The sequence below is a fragment of the Notamacropus eugenii genome, chromosome 4 (assembly GCF_028372415.1).
Source record: "Notamacropus eugenii isolate mMacEug1 chromosome 4, mMacEug1.pri_v2, whole genome shotgun sequence".
NCBI lineage: Eukaryota > Metazoa > Chordata > Mammalia > Diprotodontia > Macropodidae > Notamacropus > Notamacropus eugenii.
This window is the reverse complement of record NC_092875.1, coordinates 427,250,329-427,269,908: the sequence shown is the minus strand read 5'-3', so window position 1 is coordinate 427,269,908 and position 19,580 is coordinate 427,250,329. Positions and strand designations below refer to the sequence as shown.

Below are 19,580 nucleotides of genomic sequence, written 5' to 3'. Positions count from 1 at the left end.
GTCTATTGTATTTCACAGTTCAGAATTGCACTGAAATATTCATGGCCGCCGTAGGCCCTGTGAATATCACATTGGTGCTACAGATGGCTCTCTGATTGGGGAACAGTGAAAGATTATTGGAAAATGAAGACAATGTTAGAAAAAATATAATTTTAAAAAAATTATCCTGAACAACATCATCCCCTTATAGAACTAAAAGGACAGGGATTGTTTTGGGTTTTGTCTTTATATCCTCAGTACCTAGCACAATGCTTTGCACATAACGGGCACTCAATAAATGTTTGTTGCATTGGATTGGACTAAATTGCTCACCATAGCATTTCGTACCGTTGGAACTAATTCTTCCTGAAATTCATTCCTCCTTTGACCTCCATGACACCAAACCATTCTGGTTTTTCTCTCCATCTCTGACTCTTCTCTCTCTCCTTCACTGGCTTTTCTTCTTCTCAAAACTTTATTCAGTGCTTATTACATGCTAAGCATACCATAGCCCCAGGCTCTGGTGGTACAAATACAAAAAATAAAATGATCTCTACTCACAGAAAGCTTACAATTGATCATGGGAGACAATACATATTAGTATATATAGAATAAATGTAGAGAGAGTAAACACAAAATAAATGAAGGTAGTTAGGGCAAGAGATCACTCAGTGTTAGAGAATTAGGAAAGGCTTAATGTAGAAGGTGATATTTGAACCTGATCTTCAAGAAAAAGAGGGACTTTATGAGGCAGAAGTATTCTAGACTTGAAAAAATGGCCTGTACAAAGGCATGGATAGAGAAAGAAGATGGGGGTATCCTCTGGGAAGAACAGAAAAAAGCAATTTTGGCCAGATCACAGGGTACAAGAGAAGAAATGATGTCCACTGGGGATGGAAAAATAGTATAAGGACAGGCTGTAAAGAACTTTGAAACAGAAGAGCTTATATTTTGTCCTTTAGGGAACAGGAAACTAACAGAGTTAGTTAAGTAGGAAAAAAGCAGTATAATCTGTCCTTAAGGAGAACGGCTTTGGCAGGAGTGTGTAGAATGTATTGGAGTGATGCAAGATTTGAGAAGGGGAGACTAATTAGGAGGCTCTTGCAATAATCTTACTGAGATTTGAATCAGTTTGTATATTTTCCCATTCCTCCCTGTATTCCTTCTATCCATTGCTTCTTAGAGCATACCTCAACTCAGATGGTAACTATGTGAGTGGGGAGAAAGAGTCAAATACGGGAGATGTCACGGCAAAGGAAATGACAAGATTTGTCCACTGATCAGTTAGAGAGAATGAGGAACCAAGGGTGATGCCAAAATTATAAACCTAGGAGATGGAAGGACGTTGATATTTTTCACAGAAATAGGAAAGTTTTTAAGATAGAAGGGTTTGAGGGGAAAGATAACGAGTGCAGTTTTGGACATGTTGAGTTTGAGATGTCTCTGAGCCACCCTGTTTGAAATGTTGAATAGGAGACTAATGATGCAGGACTTAAGGTCAGAAAGAGGCTAGGGCTGGTGTGTGTGTGTGTGTGTGTGTGTGTGTGTGTGTGTGTGTGTGTGTGTGCGCGTGCACATATACATATATATATATATGAACCATCTATATAGAAATGATAGTGAAACTCATTGAAGCTGATGAGGTTATAGAAAGGGAAAGAGAGAAAACAGAGCAGGCCTTCTTAACATCTCTGTGTGTCTCTTTGGCAGTCTGGTAACACTAATGAAACACTCCTCAGAATAATGCTTTTTAATGCATAAAATACATAAGTTTACGAAAGAAAAATATTTCAAATAAAACACATTGACTAACATTTCATAATAAGTAATTATAAATAAATATTGAAATAGTTATTGATTTTTTTTTAAAAAACCCAAATTCATGGACCCCATGAGTAGACAGAGGAGAAGGTTACTTAGCACAGAGCCTCAGGGAACAATCACAGTTAGGGTGCTTCATATGAAAGATGATCCAGCAAAGGGAACTGAGAAATAAAAGCAGTCAAACATAGAAGGAGAGAATCAAGAAAAAAAAGAACTGTGTTGGGAAAACACAGAAAGAAGACAGTATTAATATTAAGTAAAGGAAGGTCTTCAATAGCATCAAATGCAAGAGATAAATATCTTTTTTAACATAAGCAAAATTAATTGATAGACGATTTGTATGGATTTTGTTACTACAAGTCCACCAACCTCTTCTGAAAGGAAGGAAAGTATTCTTTTAACATTTTTTTCATCCGTTATCTCTTCTAAGCCTTACAATAAGCATATGAAGTAGGTACTCCAGGCAATGTCCCCCCATTTTATAGATAAAGAAACTAGGACTGAGCAAGTTGAGGTCATCTGCCCAGAGTCCTACACAGCAAGGATGGGACAAAGGCAAAGTAGAATTCAAACCCATGGAGTGGAGGAGCCAAGATGGAGGAGTAGAAAGATACACATACCCTAGCTCTGAACCCACAGCCCATAAATTACCTGTAAAGAAGAACTCCCAACAAATTCTGGAGCAGCAGAAGCCACAGAACAATGGAGCTGACGAGATTTCTGTTCCAGAGAGACCTGAAATGTGAAAGGTCCCTCGAGCACCAGACCCGAAGCAGAGCCCAGCCCTGCCTTGGCAGATCCGAGCAGGCTTCAGGGACAGAATCTCCAGCGGCCCAGAAGGTCCCTCCACCCACAGGCACCAAAGGTCAGTGAGAGGGTCTTTTCAGCTCGCCAAGAGGGGAGCGGGGTGTCTCCATAACTCAGGCCCCCTCGGGAGGCAGCAGCAGAGGTGGCAGCAGACAGGAGCCCCCCAAGCAGGCAGGAGCTTGGATCCATTGTTGAAGATCTCTGCATAAACCCCCTGAGGGAACTGAGTCCTGTGTGGCAGCCCCGCCCCTGCCAAAGCCCTAAGGCTGGGAAGCAGCATTTGAATCTCAGACCCCAAGCACTGGCTGGGCAGATCTGGAGGCGAAGTGGGGGTGGAAAGAAAACTCAGAAGTCAAGTCACTGGCTGGGAAAATGCCCAGAAAAGGGAAAAAAAATAAGACTATAGAAGGTTACATTCTTGGTGAACAGATATTTCCTCCCTTCCTTTTGAATGAAGAAGAGCAATGCTTACCATCAGGGAAAGACATAGAAATTAAGGCTTCTGTATCCCAGTCCATCCAATGGGCTCAGGCCATGGAAGAGCTCAAAAAGGATTTTGAAAATCAAATAAGAGAGGTGGAGGAAAAACTGGGAAGAGAAATGAGAGAGATGCAAGAAAAGCATGAAAAGCAGGTCAACACCTTGCTAAAGGAGACCCCAAAAAATGCTGAAGAAAATAACACCTTGAAAAATAGGCTAACTCAATTGGCAAAAGAGGTTCAAAAAGCCAATGAGGAGAAGAATGCTTTAAAAAGCAGAATTAGCCAAATGGAAAAGGAGGTTCAAAAGCTCACTGAAGAAAATAGTTCTTTCAAAATTAGAATGGAACAGATGGAGGCTAATGACTTTGAGAAACCACGAAATCACAAAACAAAACCAAAACAATGAAAAAATGGAAGATAATGTGAAATATCTCATTGGAAAAACAACCGACCTGGAAATAGATCCAGGAGAGACAATTTAAAAATTATTGGCCTACCTGAAAGCCACGATCAAAAAAAGAGCTTAGACATCATCTTTCATGAAATTATCAAGGAAAACTGCCCTGAGATTCTAGAACCAGAGGGCAAAATAATTATTCAAGGAATCCACAGATAACCACCTGAAAGAGATCCAAAAAGAGAAACTTCTAGGAACATTGTGGCCAAATTTCAGAGTTCCCCGGTCAAGGAGAAAATATTGCAATCAGCTAGAAAGAAACAATTTGAGTATTGTGGAAATACAATCAGGATAACACAAGATCTAGCAGCTTCTACATTAAGGGATCGAAGGGCATGGAATAGGATATTCCAGAAGTCAAAGGAACTAGGACTAAAACCAAGAATCACCTACCCAGCAAAACTGAGTATAATAGTTCAGGGGAAAAATTGGTCTTTCAATGAAATCGAGGACTTTCAAGCATTCTTGATGAAAAGACCAGAGCTGAAAAGAAAATTTGACTTTCAAATACAAGAATGAAGAGAAGCATGAAAAGGTAAACAGCAAAGAGAAGTCATGAGGGACTTACTAAAGTTGAACTGTTTACATTCCTACATGGAAAGACAATATTTGTAACTCTTGAAACTTTTCAGTATCTGGGCAGTGGGTGGGATTACACACACACACACACACACACACACACACACAGCACAGAGTGAATTGAATAGGATGGGATCATATCTTTAAAAAAATGAAATTAAGCGGTGAGAGAGAAATATATTGGGAGGAGAAAGGGAGAAATGGAATGGGGCAAATTATCTCTCATTAAAAAAGGCAAGCAAAAGACTTTTTAGTGGAGGGAAAAAGAGGGGAGGTGAGAGAAAAACATGAAGTTTACTCTCATCACATTCCACTAAAGGAAGGAATAAAATGCACTCATTTTGGTATGAAAACCTATCTTACAGTACAGGAAAGTGGGGGAGAAGGGGATAAGCAGGGTGGGGGGATGATGGGAGGGAGGGCAATGGGAGGAGGGAGCAATGTGAAGTCAACACTCTTGGGGAGGGACAGGATCAAAAGAGAGAATAGAAGCAATGGGGGACAGGATAGGATGAAGGGAAATATAGTTAGTCTTACACAACACGACTATTATGGAAGTCATTTGCAAAACTGCATAGATATGGCCTATATTGAACTGCTTGCCTTCCAAAGGGAATGGGTGGGGAGGGAGGGATGAAGAGAAGTTGGAACTCAAAATTTTAGGAACAACTGTCAAATACTGTTCTTGCTACTAGGAAATAAGAAATACAGGTAAAGGGGTATAGAAAGTTATCTGGCCCTACAGGACAAAAGAGAAGATGGGGAGAAGGGAAGGGAGGGATGATAGAAGAGAGGGCAGATTGGTGATAGGGATAATTAGAATGCTCAGTGTTTTGGGGTGGGGGAGGGGACAAATGGGGAGAAAATTTGGAACCCAAAATTTTGTGAAAATGAATGTTAAAAGTTAAATAAATACATTAAAAAAAAGAAGAAGAAGAATTCAAACCCATGACTTCTTGACTTCACGGTATGAACTTTGCCTGCTACACCCCAAGTTTCCCTACAGAAGTTCTTTACATTCCATCACTATCAGCTTATGTTTCCTTAAGTTGAAAGTTACAAGTCAATTTCTAATAGAAGCTAGAAGGGAAGATGCTCTCAGGTAGAGGCCCCAAAGACATAAAAATTATCAAATATAGATTGAAAGTCACTTCTCACAGCTCTCTGTGACAAAACTAACTCCACAATTCTGACCTCTGTCTTTGAGGGTCTAGGGGGCATGAAAAGATGAGGTCAGAGGGAGCAAAGTTCTGATAGTATATCCAGAAAATAGAATCCTCAGTATACTTCTAACTTGAAATGATGGCTGGGAGTGCCTAACACCCTATCAAGATCTGCTCCTTCTTTACTACCTTGGAATAATACAATTTTCAAGAGTCAGGAGCTCTTTCTTCCCCATCGTAATCATCCTTGATTTGGGGTTCAAGCAAATAGGATGCATAGTGGATAGTAAGTTGGACTTGGAATAAGCACGTCCTGAGTTCGTTTCCTGCTTCAGGTACTTAACCTTTTTCAGCATCAATTTCCTCATCTGTAAAATGGGGATAATAATTGCACCTAACTTAAAGCACTACGTAAATGCTAGTCATTGACATGATTATATAAGCTCCTTGAGGATACAATCTCTTATTTATTTATTCTTGGTATGTAATAGAGCGCCTAGCACATAGCTGGCACTTAATAAATGGTTGATGATTCATTGATTGATTGACCTAAATGATTTTTTTCTTTTCACCAAACACCAAGCCCTGAACTCACCCTAACCTCAGTGATTTATAGATGGGCCAGCTGCACCCTTCAGGATCCTGCGCACAGACTGAGCAGGAGTAACACTTGCTTTTCTTCTTGAAGACTCTTTGTGATCTCAAGTGTTTGAATTAGAATGTCCAGCCCTAATTGCTTTGTAGAAATAATTTTAACAGGGTTCTTGGGTGAAAAATCAAATTTGGAGGCAGTGTTCTCCAAATTACAATCCAGCATAGATTTCTCATAATTTTTATTCTTTTCTATCACCATTTCCTCTCTCCTTAGAGATTTCTGACATCTTTGTATGTTTCTATTTGGGGAGGTGAAGTCAATTGGAAATTTGGGTCAATCATAAAGGCGGAGAAGAATTAGAGGGAGTGGGATTAAAAACACAACCAACTTGAGGGTAAAAAGGATAAAAATTGTCATTTCCAAATTGCATGAAAATAAATGGTATATATTAATAAGAAGGAAGTCATCATATGCACCAAAATATTTATAGCAGAACTTTTTGTGATACCAAAGAACTGGGAACAAAGTAGATGCCCATCAATTGTGCTACATGAATGTAATGGAATGTTACTCTGCTGTAAAGCATGTGATGAATACAGAGAATCAGGGAAAGATCTATATGAACTAATACAGAGTGAAGTAAGCAGCACCAAAACAACAACAGTATACACATTGACTACAATAATATAAATGGAAGGAATAATCACACAACAACAAATCAAGAGTGAATGTAACAAAATAATAATGCTCAAGCATGACTCTAATTAAGAGATAGATCAACATCCATTAAGCATCTACTATGTGCCAGGGACTGTGTGATGAGCTATGAGAGGTTACCCCGAACCCACCCTTTCATGGAGGTAGAAAGTGTCCATAGGCATTTCACACATATTTTCAAAGTTTTTCAACATATTGATCAGTTGTATTAATTTTTTCCTTTTTATTTTTTTGTCTTAAAAAATACTATGTTATATGTCACCGCACCATGGTGACCTCAAGGACAAGTTACACAGCTGATGATCCACTTGAAACAAATTGAGACATGATAAAAATGGTGGGATTAGAACCATTGTTAGAACTGGAAATAGCCTTAGCAGATTGCCTCATTTTATCAGTAAGGCCTAGATGAGTGAAGTAATGTCCAAAGTCACACAACTAGGTAGAAGCAGAATTGGACAAAATTAGGTCTTCTTTCCTCCAAGCTGCTGCTTGTTCAGTCAATGAGCTTTGATTAAGGGCTTACTAAGTCCTAGGAATGGTGCAAAGTACTGGGGAGGCAGAAGCCAGTCCTTCTACTGTGCCATGCCCCATTATCCTGTGAGTCACTGAGTGCCAGTCATACTATGCTGTAGGAGGGGAAAGGCATAAAGACCACCAATCCTTCCAGATTCCCCACAATGGGAGGCTTTTTCCTTAGTCCTCAAACCCTCCTGAATGAGCATTCACTATTAAAAACAAAAATCTTCTCCTTTGATGCTTGCCTTTTTAGCTATCTCTTTTCCAATCTTCTCAGAGAAATAGGGTTGTTGAGGGAGGAATTATCATTGTCCCCATCACCACTGCCACAGTCACATTTCCATTACTCAGCATGAGTCATGGCTGGAGAAAGCACCCTCATTTCCCTACTTCTGGTACATTCCCTGTCTTCCTGCCTTCCTTTCCCTGTGACCTGTGAGAAAACATCAATATCTCTGGCTGCTGTTCAAATTGCCAACACTGGTTATGGATCCATGTGGGCCACCATTCTCAAAACCTGCTCTTCTCCATGATCCCTGGAGAGATCCCTGAAGAGGAGGGCTGCCTTCTCTCAATATGTTCTTTCCTATTCTGTGTGAGCTTTACTTGGAGTAGCATCCCAATCTCAAACTGCCTCAGGTAATAGGCAAACCCTTCCAATCCCAGTAGTCTACGCAGGTACAGACCATTCTGACCCTGTAAAAGAAGCATTATCCATGCACTTACAAAACCAATTTTGGCCAGTAGCCACACTTCCTCCCCAACTAACCTTTTTTTCAGAATTACGTCGAGTAGTCAATGTTAACAATGAACACAATGTTAATACTTGCCCTACTGCCTCAACCTTTACCTAACTTCAAGCAAGGATGTTCATGATTAGTGTCATAAAACTACAAGTAGAGAGAGTAATGAAAGCAAGAAAAGACTCCATATCACCCATAAGCTTGGAAATGAGCCCATCAACAGTCATAAGTTATCTTTAATCTGATCTTGAAGATGGATCAGGGCATTGATTAGGTTGGGGCAGCTGAGGTGGCACAATGGATAGACTGCCAGGCCCGAAGTCAAGAAGACTCATCTTCGTAAGTTCAAATCTGATCTCACACCTTACTAGCTGTATGACTCTGGGAAGGTCCCTTAACCCTGACTGCCTCAGTTTCTTATCTGTCAAATGAGCTGGAGAAGGAAATGGCAAACCATTCTAGTATCTTTGCCAAGAAAACTCCAAATGAGGTTATGAAGGGTTAAACATGACTGAAACAACTGAACAACAATGGTTAGCATAAGAGCAGTTGATTTATAAAGAAGGAAGACTAGAGAAAGAATTGTCCTTAAGAAAAGGAGCCTACCATGATTCTGGAAGCTATGAAGAAGTGGGCAAATAGCTTGAATCATTACTGAAAGCCATAACAGAAAATGAATGAGCAAACAGGAATTCCCAGATGGCAAAATCTCTCCATCTGTAATGCTGGGGAGGGGAGAGAAGCAATCAGACATCTGATGAGACCATTGGCTGTGAAGTTTTATAAGACTGGGAGGGCTATGTCTCTAAGTGTTGCCATTTCATTGAATTCCCATCTAGCCCCACTGTGGGACTATGGAAAGGCACTTCTGGCAAGGGAGTACAAATTCTACAGAATTTTCATTTTTGTTTGGCAAGAGTCATTCTCAGGCAGGACTTAGATATTCTGTGCACTGGAGCTCTTTAAGTTCTAAATGAAGATATCATACAATATTGTATACTTATTATATACTGATACCATATGTCTCACTAGGGGAAGAGAGAAGGGAAATGGTCTGGGAGGCTAATACCATATGGAATACAATGGAGTATGGAATACTATATGGAGTCTTCAATTGTTGCTTGTGGGGTTTTTTTATTTGTTTTAATTTTAATTTTATAGAAACTTTCAATACCTACGTCTGCCGAAAGGTCTGCAGGGCAAAGTGAACTTTCAGAAAGAAGACACTGAAAACCTAAAATCCTAGTGGAACAGTAGAAAAAGGGCTGAGTTTGCAGTCACAAGAACCAAGTTCAAATCCCGGCTCTGACACTATCAGTGTGAAATTGGACAGGTCACTAAACTTCAGGGTCTTCAGTTTAACTCAACTGCTAAATGAAAAGGATAGACTATTTGGTCTCTAAGATTACTTCCATCCCTAAACAGAACTAGGAAAGAGAAACCAAATAAAAGATAAGTTGATAGGGTTATAGTAGATGGTTGTAAAGAGTATGCAGTAGAGATGTTTGGCAAATAGCTCAGTAGCTGATTAATTTGTAGAACCACAGATCTAGAGCTGGAATGTATCCCATCCATTTGCCAATAAATATTTATTATGCATGCTATGTGCCATGCTATGTGTCTTGTTATGGGTTGGACCTCAGATAGGATCTTATGAACAACAGTCATCCCAACAAGAAGCACTTGCTTGTTATGTGCCAGGCACTGTACTAAGAGCTCAGATCCCTGCCCACAGGGAGGATTCTAACGGAGAAGACGTAAATGACAATGTTCATAACAAGATACAATCAGTACAAACAGAAATTAATGTCAGAGGGAGGCACTAGCTGTAGGAAGGACTGGGGAAAAGCCTCTGAAAGTAAGATTTCTGCTAAGTCTTGCAAGAACATAAGGAAGCCAGAAAGCAGAGGACAGAGGAATATTCTGGGCAGGTAAAAAGCTAGTGAAAAATCTGTGACATTCACTAAGAGGTCTAATCCCCAAAAAAGACCAAAGAAAAAGGAAAAGGACCCACATCTACAAAAATATCATAGCTCTTTCTTATGGGAGCAAAGAATTGAAACTAAGGGGATATCCATCAATTGGAGAATGGTTGAACAAATTATGATACATGATGGTAATGAAATATTATTGTGCCCCCCAAACTGATAAAAAGAACTGTTTCAGAGAAAACTCAGGAAAACTGTATGACTTGGTACAGGATAAAGTAAACAGAACCAGGAGAATAATTTATACAATAACAATATCGTAAAGAAATATTTTTGAAAGATTTCAGAACCCAATGCCATGACAAATCATGGTCCCAGAGCACTAATGATAAAGCATGCTTTCCACCTCCTGCCAAAGAGATGATTCTAGATTGAGATGGGACTTCAAAGGTCATATAGTTCAATGCCCTTATTATACCAATGAGGAAACTAGAGTTCAACCTTGTTGAAGGTTACGCCATTAGTAGATCTGTTCTATTTGGCTTTGGTCAGACCTGTGATTTCATTGATATAGGGAACTCCCAGTGAGAAAATTCCCTCTACAAAGAGCTTCTGCTCTGCAAATTACAGTCTTATAGAGTCACAGGGGCACAAGTGGTTAAGCAATTTGTCCATGGTCACACAGTCAACTATATGTCAGAAGCAGGATCTGAACCTAGTTCCTTCTGACTCTGAGGCTGAGCTCACTATGCCACATGACTTCTTAGTGAATTCAAGTGACACCAAAAAGAAAGAAAATGTCCTATGCTAGGTGAATAAAGAAAATCAGAATTAGGATGTCAAAGAAGTTCAAAGGGAGGAATGAAATATTCTAAATGTGGCCTCTGTAGTACAAAGAGTAGCATATTTCATAGTAAAATCTCAAGAGAGAGTGTGTACACAGACCCTCATAGGGTCTAATCTGCATTTGTCATTAACTCATTTACACTTATAGTCTGAGGGTCATTCTTTATCTTTTCTCCAGTTTACAAAAGGGATCTCTAATAATCAAACCTTAGAGATGATCCTGTATTTAAAGGAGGAAAATGATGCTATCAACAAGATGCGCTCTTCAGCTCCAAAATAGGGAGTATTAATGAACCCCCAAAAATAAATAAAGGCAATTGAAAAGTAAACAATTCAAGTTCCAAGCACCTATTAAGTGCCTTCTATGTGCAAAGTGACAACAACATGCATACATATGTATATTATGCAGCTAGGTGGCACAGTGGATAGAGTGCCAAGCCCAGAATCAGGAAGCCTCCTCTTCCTGAGTTCAAATCTGGCCTCAGACATTTACTAGCTGTGTGACCCTGGGCAAGTCATTTAACTTTGCTTCCCTCAGTTTTCTCCCTGAAGGAGCTTACCTTCTCCTAGGGGGGATACATTTACCTAGATAATGTACTAAGCACAAAGTAATTTACAGAGGGTGGGAGGAAGACTTAACAATTAAATTATTCATTGTTTTTAAGAAATTAAGAAAAGGCCTAGGCCTTGAAAAAGAATTCTTTGAGGTGGAGGTGACTTTTACACTTGTAGGACAACCTGTCCAAATATGTGGAGGTGGGAAATTGAAATGAAGATTTGGGAACACAATACATAGACCCATTTGGTTGGAACATATGAAGAAAAATGCATCCTCAGTGAGGATGTATCTAATCAGGAAACCCTCATAGGCCACAAGTCACATCTCTTAGCCTGAGGACATCAGGGAATAAACAGCCCCTTCATTCCCTTCCCTACTTCTCTCCTTCACCCATTTATCCTCATTCCCAGCACCAGCACAGCCAGGCCTCCAGCAAGGGAGAACAACTTCTCAAACACAAACATCATCAAACTAAAATGAATGTTTTCCATGAATGAGGAGTGAAGTTCCAGATCTGAAACACAGAGTGAAATGTAGCCTAGGGAAAATTTTCCCACAAAGCTCTGCCAATGAACTTCATTCCTCAGCTACATCACCCCATTCTCCAGCCAGAGTTCATGACAAAAGGGCAAAAGCTGTTACAGTCTTTGATAGTATGGAAAGGGGACCACCAGGATTTTCCAAATGGGACTGAGGCCAGTATCTTAAGTAAGGCCTTCCTGAGTAAAATGCAAATTCTTCCAGATATCAGTATGTTACTATATGCATTTTGTTGTTCAGTTTTTCAGTCACGTCTGACTCTTCGTAACGTCATTTAAGGTTTTGGGAGGCTTTTTGGCAGAAATACTGGAGTGGTTTGCCATTTTCTTCTCCAGTTCACTTTACAGATGAGAAACTGAGGCAATCAGGGTCAAATGATTTGCCCAGGGTCACAAAGCTAGTAAATGTATGAGACCAGATTTGAACTCAGGAAGATGAGGCTTCCTGACTCTGGGTTTGGCACTCTATCCACTGTGCCACTAAGCTGCATATTATACATATATATGCATATATGCATAATATGTATTATGAAAAATACATACTTGAGAGAAATGCATTACAAAACTACACAAGTATCAAGGAGAATGGGTAAGGCAAGGCAGAAGTGGGAATTGTATGTTGCAGAATGGCAGGATTAATATAGGAAATTTCTTAGAGAAGGTAAGCCTTGAGTTATTATTTAGGGGAATAGGGTAATTAATTAACTAATGAAAAACCATCAAAAGCTACTTGGTCTGTAAAGGTTCACCTTGGGGTTCTGGTACAGCCTCTGGTAAGTACAGCTTAGCTTGGAACCACTCATTCCTGCTCTAGAGCAGACCAGATTCATTAATTAGTCAAATCAAGAATCATTTATTGAATATTTATGTGTCAAGCTCTGTGTTAGGTGCTAGGGATATTAAAAACAAAAATGAAAAGCAGTTTGTCTGTGGCTGTTAGAAGTGAGCCTGTCTACCACAGTGGCTAACAATAAAAATAAATAGAATTTATGATATAACATTTTAAGGTTTGCAAAGCACTTCTCATTAGTAAAAATATTGTCCTTTTCTCATGTAGATATTTTATTTACTGGAAGGGGGCAGAACAAGGGCATTTGTGTGAGAAATACAGAGAAAAGCAGCTTGGAGAAACACTGAAATTTTGAGATGATCTGAATGAAAGCAGTCCCTAAAAGTACTACCTGATAGTAAAGATTGCTACTGTGCATTGTTTGCAGAATTTATATACATGTATTTTTCAGGTTTTGAAGTTCATTATTGAGAAAACCCACATTACTTTTTTGAAAAACTGCTTAGGTCTGTAGGGGTGGGGAACCTGCTACCTCAAAATACTTGAGGACCTAAAAGGCCATATGTAGCCTCAAGGCCCAGGTTCCCCACCCCAGGTAGGACAACTATGTGAACTGTGTCCTATCTGATGGGAAATGTAGATTTCTCAAGCTAAGAGAGAAGTGGTTCACTCCATAGGAGGCCTTGATTTGAGTCAGGAGAATCAGTGAGAAGCCAGATTAGAAACCACATAATAGGCTAAGAAAAGCAGAGCATTAGAAGGCAGAACCTGACAGAGTTGAGAAGCTGACAGAGGCAGAGAGGAGACAGAAGATAAAGACGCTACCTTTGAGCTGAGAGCAGCTGATTAAAGACAGATGGCCTCTGTAGGTGATGCAGGGAATTGATCCAATGGAAGGAAAGTTCTGACATTGAGGACTGATTGGAGAAAGCAGACTCCTCCACTGAGCTAAATAGAGAAAGGCTTCTTTGCTACATAGCCCTATCTACAGCTTCAGCAAAGAGAAATCCCTCAGAAACTTGTCTATGTTGCCCTTCACTGTCCTGTAGGGCTCATATTGAGAAAACCCTCAAAAGCCTTGCAAATCCTAGGTTGAGGGAAACTGCTTGTCACTGAAAGACTGTAAGATGGTCTTGGGGCCCAACCACTGAAGATACCCCAAAAAACTCTGTAAATCCCAAGCTTAATGCTTGCTAAAGAGAGCTTAACACTACTCTCAGAATAACAGAAAAGAGGCTTCATCCAAGAGGAAAATGGAGCCTAGTGCTACCCAGTAGACAAGCTTTCCTAAGGAGTCTTTCCTTCAGTCGAGAGTTGTGAGTTGCACCAGTGTGTGGGTTTCCATACTGGAAGGCCTCCCTGCTAGGTTTCTGCAAGCTGTGTTCCCTCTCTCCCACAGGCACTGCGTGCATTAGTAGGAGAGTATACTGTTATGTCACATTGTGACTATTACCACTTTGTCTTCTGATAGTATGAGTTAGTTGTCTTGGCAAATTTTTTAAATCGAAAACATACTCTCAGGTACTACAGTTGTAAGAAATACTTGTTTACCCCTACACTAGAGTTTACCCCCAAGACCTTACATATGAGTAGTAGAATTATATCTACCCCTTTGGGGAGTCACCCCAATCTGTCAATGTGGGTGAAAATGGGGTGCAGGAATTAGCATCAGCCTGCAGTGAGAGAAAAGTTAGGGATCACATACGTAAATAGAAATACAGACACAAACATAGATATAGAACCTTTGTTCTTCATAACCCTGTGAGGTAGATATTTTCATTAGCCCTATTTTACAGATGAAGAAATGGAAGTTGAGAGAGTTTGTTAGCTTGTAAGTATCTAGGTTGGATCTGAATTTAGATCTTCCTGACACCAAGTCCACCACTCTATCCACTATGCCAAGCTGCATTGGATAGAGTGGAGGACATAAAATCAGGTTCAAATCTTGCCTCTGCCATTTACTATCTGTATAGCCATGGGTGAGTCATTTAACCTCAGTGGGCCCAAGTTTCCACAGATATAAAAGGAGAGGTTTGAACTGGATGGCCTTCCAGCTGTAAATTCCTGATCTGCAATTCATGAAGTAGTCCCTACCCTCAAGAAACTATCTTCTATCAAGGGAAACAGCATGCACACATAAAATTTTAAATACACCCAACAGAACTGCAAAGTAATTTGACAGAAGACACTCTAGTAGCTGATGGAGGAGGACATCAGGAAAGGTCACTTATAACAGGTGGAATTTGAGCTCAGTTTTGAAGGCAGCTAAGGATTATAAGAGGTAAAGGAGACAAAAGAATTCCCTTCAGTCATGGGGGAATTCACTTCAAAGCTGTGCAAAGTCATAGAAATGTGAAGTGGAATATTATATGTGAATACCAACAAGGAGGCCAGTCTGCCTGATCAAAAAGTACAAGGTGGGGAAGAAAATATAAGTCAAGAAAGAGGGCCTGTAACTGGATCATAAAAGGATTTAAATACCACACAGAGAAGTCTATCTTTGATCCAAAAGATTATATAGAGTTTCTGAAATTTCTTGAGCCTGTGTTTCAGGAATATTACTTCACCAGCTTTGTGGAAGACAGATTGGAAAGGGGAGAGAATTACAGTAATGATACTAATTAGAAGGCAACTGAAATAGTCCAAAGAGAAGGTAGTGAGAATATGAACTAGGTGAGGTGAGGAACCTGGGGCCTCGAGGCCACATGTGGCCATCTAGGTCCTCAAATGTGGCCCTATGAGAACCTAGAGAACCACATGTGGCCTCGAGGCCTCCCTACCTCTCAACTAGGGTGTTTGGTATATATGAATGGAGAGAAGAGGAAAGATGTGATAGATGTTGTAAAGTTTGAAAAAGTAGTCACTATAACTGGTTAGATGTTTGAGGTGAGGGAGAGTGAAAAGTTGTTCATGACTTCAAGTTTATGAACCTTAGTGACTAGAAGGACAGTGGAACCTTCAATGGAAATAGAGACACTTGGAAGAGGATTAGGTTTGAGGGGAAAATAGCCCAGAGTCCTGGTATGGTCCTGAAACTGACAAGTCTTTGAAAAACTGGTTTTGACCTAAGACCTGCCTTCCAAAACCCTCTCCATTTCTCAAGGCTTTTTGAAATCAAGGGAACTTTCTTGGGCTTGGACTATATAATTTCCTAGAATTTCCTGACCTAGACAGGACTATCAGAGACACATTTAAGGTTCCCTAAAATCTTCTTCTTTCCTACCAGGAAACAGTATCAGACCCAGATGACTTCACATCCTCATTCCCTCAAGCAAGTAGAGGGGTACCAAATTGCACTTGATAAATTCCAGTCACCAGGGTCAAAGGAACTATATCCTAGAGTATTGGAAAAATTGGACCTATCTTGTATTTCTGAAAGATTGTGGGGTTGAAGAGAGATGCAGCAGGACTACAAAAAAAGCAAAGTAGCACAGCAAATTAGAGGCCAATGAGCTTTACTTCAATTCCCGGCAAAATTCTAGAGCATGTCATGATATCTAGTGAACATCTAGAAAAAGAAACTTTGCCAAGAACAATTCATATAAAACTAATTCTATTTCCTTTTTTGAGAGAGCTCCTAGTCTGGTACAGATAGAGATTACCTTGATTTCAGCAAAATGTCTCATACTGTCCTTGTGGAAAAGAGAGAGACATGTGGACGATACATCAACAGTCAGGTGGATTCAGAATTGATTGATAGTCTGGACCCAAAGATTAGTCATTAATGGTTTGATGCCAACTTAAAATGAGATCCCTAGGGTGCCTCTGGGGAATCTGTGATTGGTCTTTTGAGGTTTAGAATTGTTTCCACATCTGCACATTCAAAGCATAGCATGTTTATCAATTTTGTAGATGATACAAAGTTATAAGAGCTAGTAAACATGCTGGATGACAGAATCGGGATCCAAAAAGATCTCAGCAGGTTGAAATCTTGGGCCAAATCTAATAAGATTAAATTGAGTTAAATATAAATTTAATCAGGTTCAAAAAAATCAGTTTAATAAATATAAGATGAGGGAGAAATACCTAGACATTCGAGAAAGATCTGGTGTTTTTTAAAGAACTGCAAATTTAATATGAGTCAATAGTGTTAAGGCAGGAAGTGGGGGGAATCTAATGGGATCTTATACTTCATTGAGAGGCATAATGTCTGGGAAGTAGGGAAGTAAAAATTCTGCACTACTCTTCCCTGGTCAGACCACATCCAGAGTACTGTCCTCAGTTCTAGGTGACATATTTAGGGAATCAATAATTTGGAGACCATTCTGAGGAAGGTAACCATAATGATGAAAGACCTCAAATGGTTACATATCAGGATCAAATGAAGGAGTTAGGATGTTAGCCTGGAGAAGACAAGACCTAGGTGGAAGGAGCAGAATCAATGCCTTCAACTACCTGTAGGGCTGGTACATGGAAGAGGCATGAGACTTGTTTGGCCTGGCCCCAGAGGGCACCACCAAGAGGGTTAGGAAACCATGAGCAGTGACAGAATTTGGTAAAAATGTCCTAACAATTACAGTTATTGAAAACACACTGGGTGGCCTCAGGAGATATTGGTTCTCCCTCCCCTTCCTGACCTCTGCCCAGTAATGGACTTTCGTATCCGTATCACCGTTGTCTAATAAACAATAAATAAATGCATGTTGACTGATTGAAGAGAGAACATATCTGAGAAATGCTCCAATAGAAAGACCTCACATTTTTACAATAATAATTTTTAGAAAATAAATTTATACAAAAATATTTTTCATTATTATTCATATGTTACATTATTCATAAATTCGTGGAAGCATTATTGTCTATTTGAATGAAGTATTATTCATCATATTATTCATTATGATTATCTTTCAGATGAGGATGGTGAAGTTCAAAGATTTGGAAAAGAAAGTGACAGAATTGGGACACTGGTTCTAAGCCCACTACTATTTTCACTGCACCTTGATCAGAGTTCACAGCAACTTAGCAAACATTCATTCAGCACATGCCTTATGGAAGGCACTATGCTAGTCAAGACGAAACACCGAAGCAGTGCCTGTCTTTCAGGGATTTATTGACATTCTACTGCGGGAGGTGAGGGAGGTGATGCAGATTACTGAACCCTAACTCTATAAATAGTATTAATACTTAGTGTTTCTGTAACACTTTAAGGTTTGCAAAGTGCTTTACACATACTATCTCAATAAGTAAGTATGTCATTTGCAATTTAGGGAGTTTGTGTAAATAAGTGTTAAAGGGCTATTCCGGTAATACCCAACCTCAAAGGAAAATAATTATATTCTAATCACGTTCTCTCTTCATAACGCTTAATTAATTGCCCACTTGAATCTGAAAACTCCAAAAGAGATTCCAGGAGATTATTTCTAAAGGCAAAATTGGGCAGCACTCTGATTTTCAAAATTCCTTCCATCTAGGCCATGACATCAGTCTTTGTGTTGGCATATTTGTTGGTATTTGCTCCATTACTTATTGCACCAACCCCACAGACCTAACCAGAAAATGTACAAAGGACACTTTTCTATGCCCTTTCTGAAAATCCCATGTGGACATTCACAAGTTGCCAAATTTCATCTTAAGATTCAATTTTTAGTTCTCTTATTGTTGAGTAAATCAGTCATGCCTGATTCTTTGTGACCCCATTTGAGGTTTTCTTGGCAAAGATACTGGTGGTTTGCTATTTCCTTCTCCAGCTCATTTTACAAATGAGGAGACTGAGGCAAACAGACTTCAGTGACTTGATCTAGTAAGTGTTCCAGTTTGGATTTGAACTTGAGTTCTCCTGACTCCAGGAGTCAGACCATTTATTGACTAACTTTCTGTAACAGGAACTGGGATGCAAGAGTGAGGCCAGAGGGAAGACAGAATATGAGCAATGAATTCAGCCTAGGGGAGAAAAATGATATATTCCAAAGAGTTAACCTAGCAGGCAACAGAGCAAGGAATTTTATTAGGACCCTTGGGGAACTACACAGGAAATAGAAAAATGATCCCTGTCTCTAGGTAGGATATCCAAAGGCCAGGACCAGAGATAAGACAAACATATATAACAATATACATATACTACAGTCAATTTAGTATGTGAAAATCCAGATTTTCAGAACAAGGAAGAATAAGAACAAATCTAATCCTTGCCCTTCATTGGCATTGTGAGTCATGTCAACTGTGATGATCAAGGGAGAAAGACATTCAGAGGATCATAGATTCAGGGTTAAAAATAATCTCAGAGACTCACTTAGCATTTGTATACCTGTTTTACAGATGGACAAACAGAGATTTCATTATTTGTCCAATGCCACCAGGCAATCAGTGAAGAGCAGAAATTAGAACCCATGTCTTTTACCTCTCAATCCTATATTATAGTCCATGCTGCCTCCCTATAGCACAATACTAATTATATGCTGCTTTGTTAATTTCTTACATTTTCTCACTTTTCTTCTAAAAAACATTGGTATCTTATTCTTAAATCACCAAAATTTTCCCCAGTATCCCTCTCTTATTGTCCTCCCAGAGAGCCATCCCATATAAGAAATATTAAAGAAAAAAAGAGAAGAGGAAGAAAACAGCAAAACTGATCCAATACATTTCAAAGTCTGAAAACGTGGGATGCCACACTAACTTTTGACATTTGTATGAGTCTTATTTCTTAAACTACACTGTGAGATCCTTGAAGACAATTACCTTTGTATCTACTTCTTCAGAACCCCCTCATATTTTGCACTATGTGGTACATGCAGTGGTCCAGCAGTGTTTACATCTACACAGGGATATACCCTCAAAAGATAGAAAACCTATTGACCCATAAAACACAGCACTCACAACTAAAAGAGGAGCAGCCAGACTGGATGGTGCTGCTACAGATGAGCTGCTCTCATTGGAATTATTTAACCTGGCTCTTTGGACCGCACCCACTCTGATTTCTTCCCAGTGACTAAATTTCTCTGGGATATCAACCCAGTTTATTGGCATCCCTCTTGCTCATCCTGATTCTAAATTCCATATTATTTGGTTTTTCCACATGCCACCATATTCTCCACTTCTTGACTTTGCCTTACAGCT

The 19,580-nt window shown here is 39.6% G+C and overlaps 1 protein-coding gene across 3 annotated transcripts in view; it reads right to left on the bottom strand.

The window, feature by feature from the left end:
• Nucleotides 1-19,580, bottom strand: part of ADAMTS12 (ADAM metallopeptidase with thrombospondin type 1 motif 12) — a 528,119-nt gene that overhangs the window by 495,798 nt on the left and 12,741 nt on the right. The window lies entirely within an intron of this gene.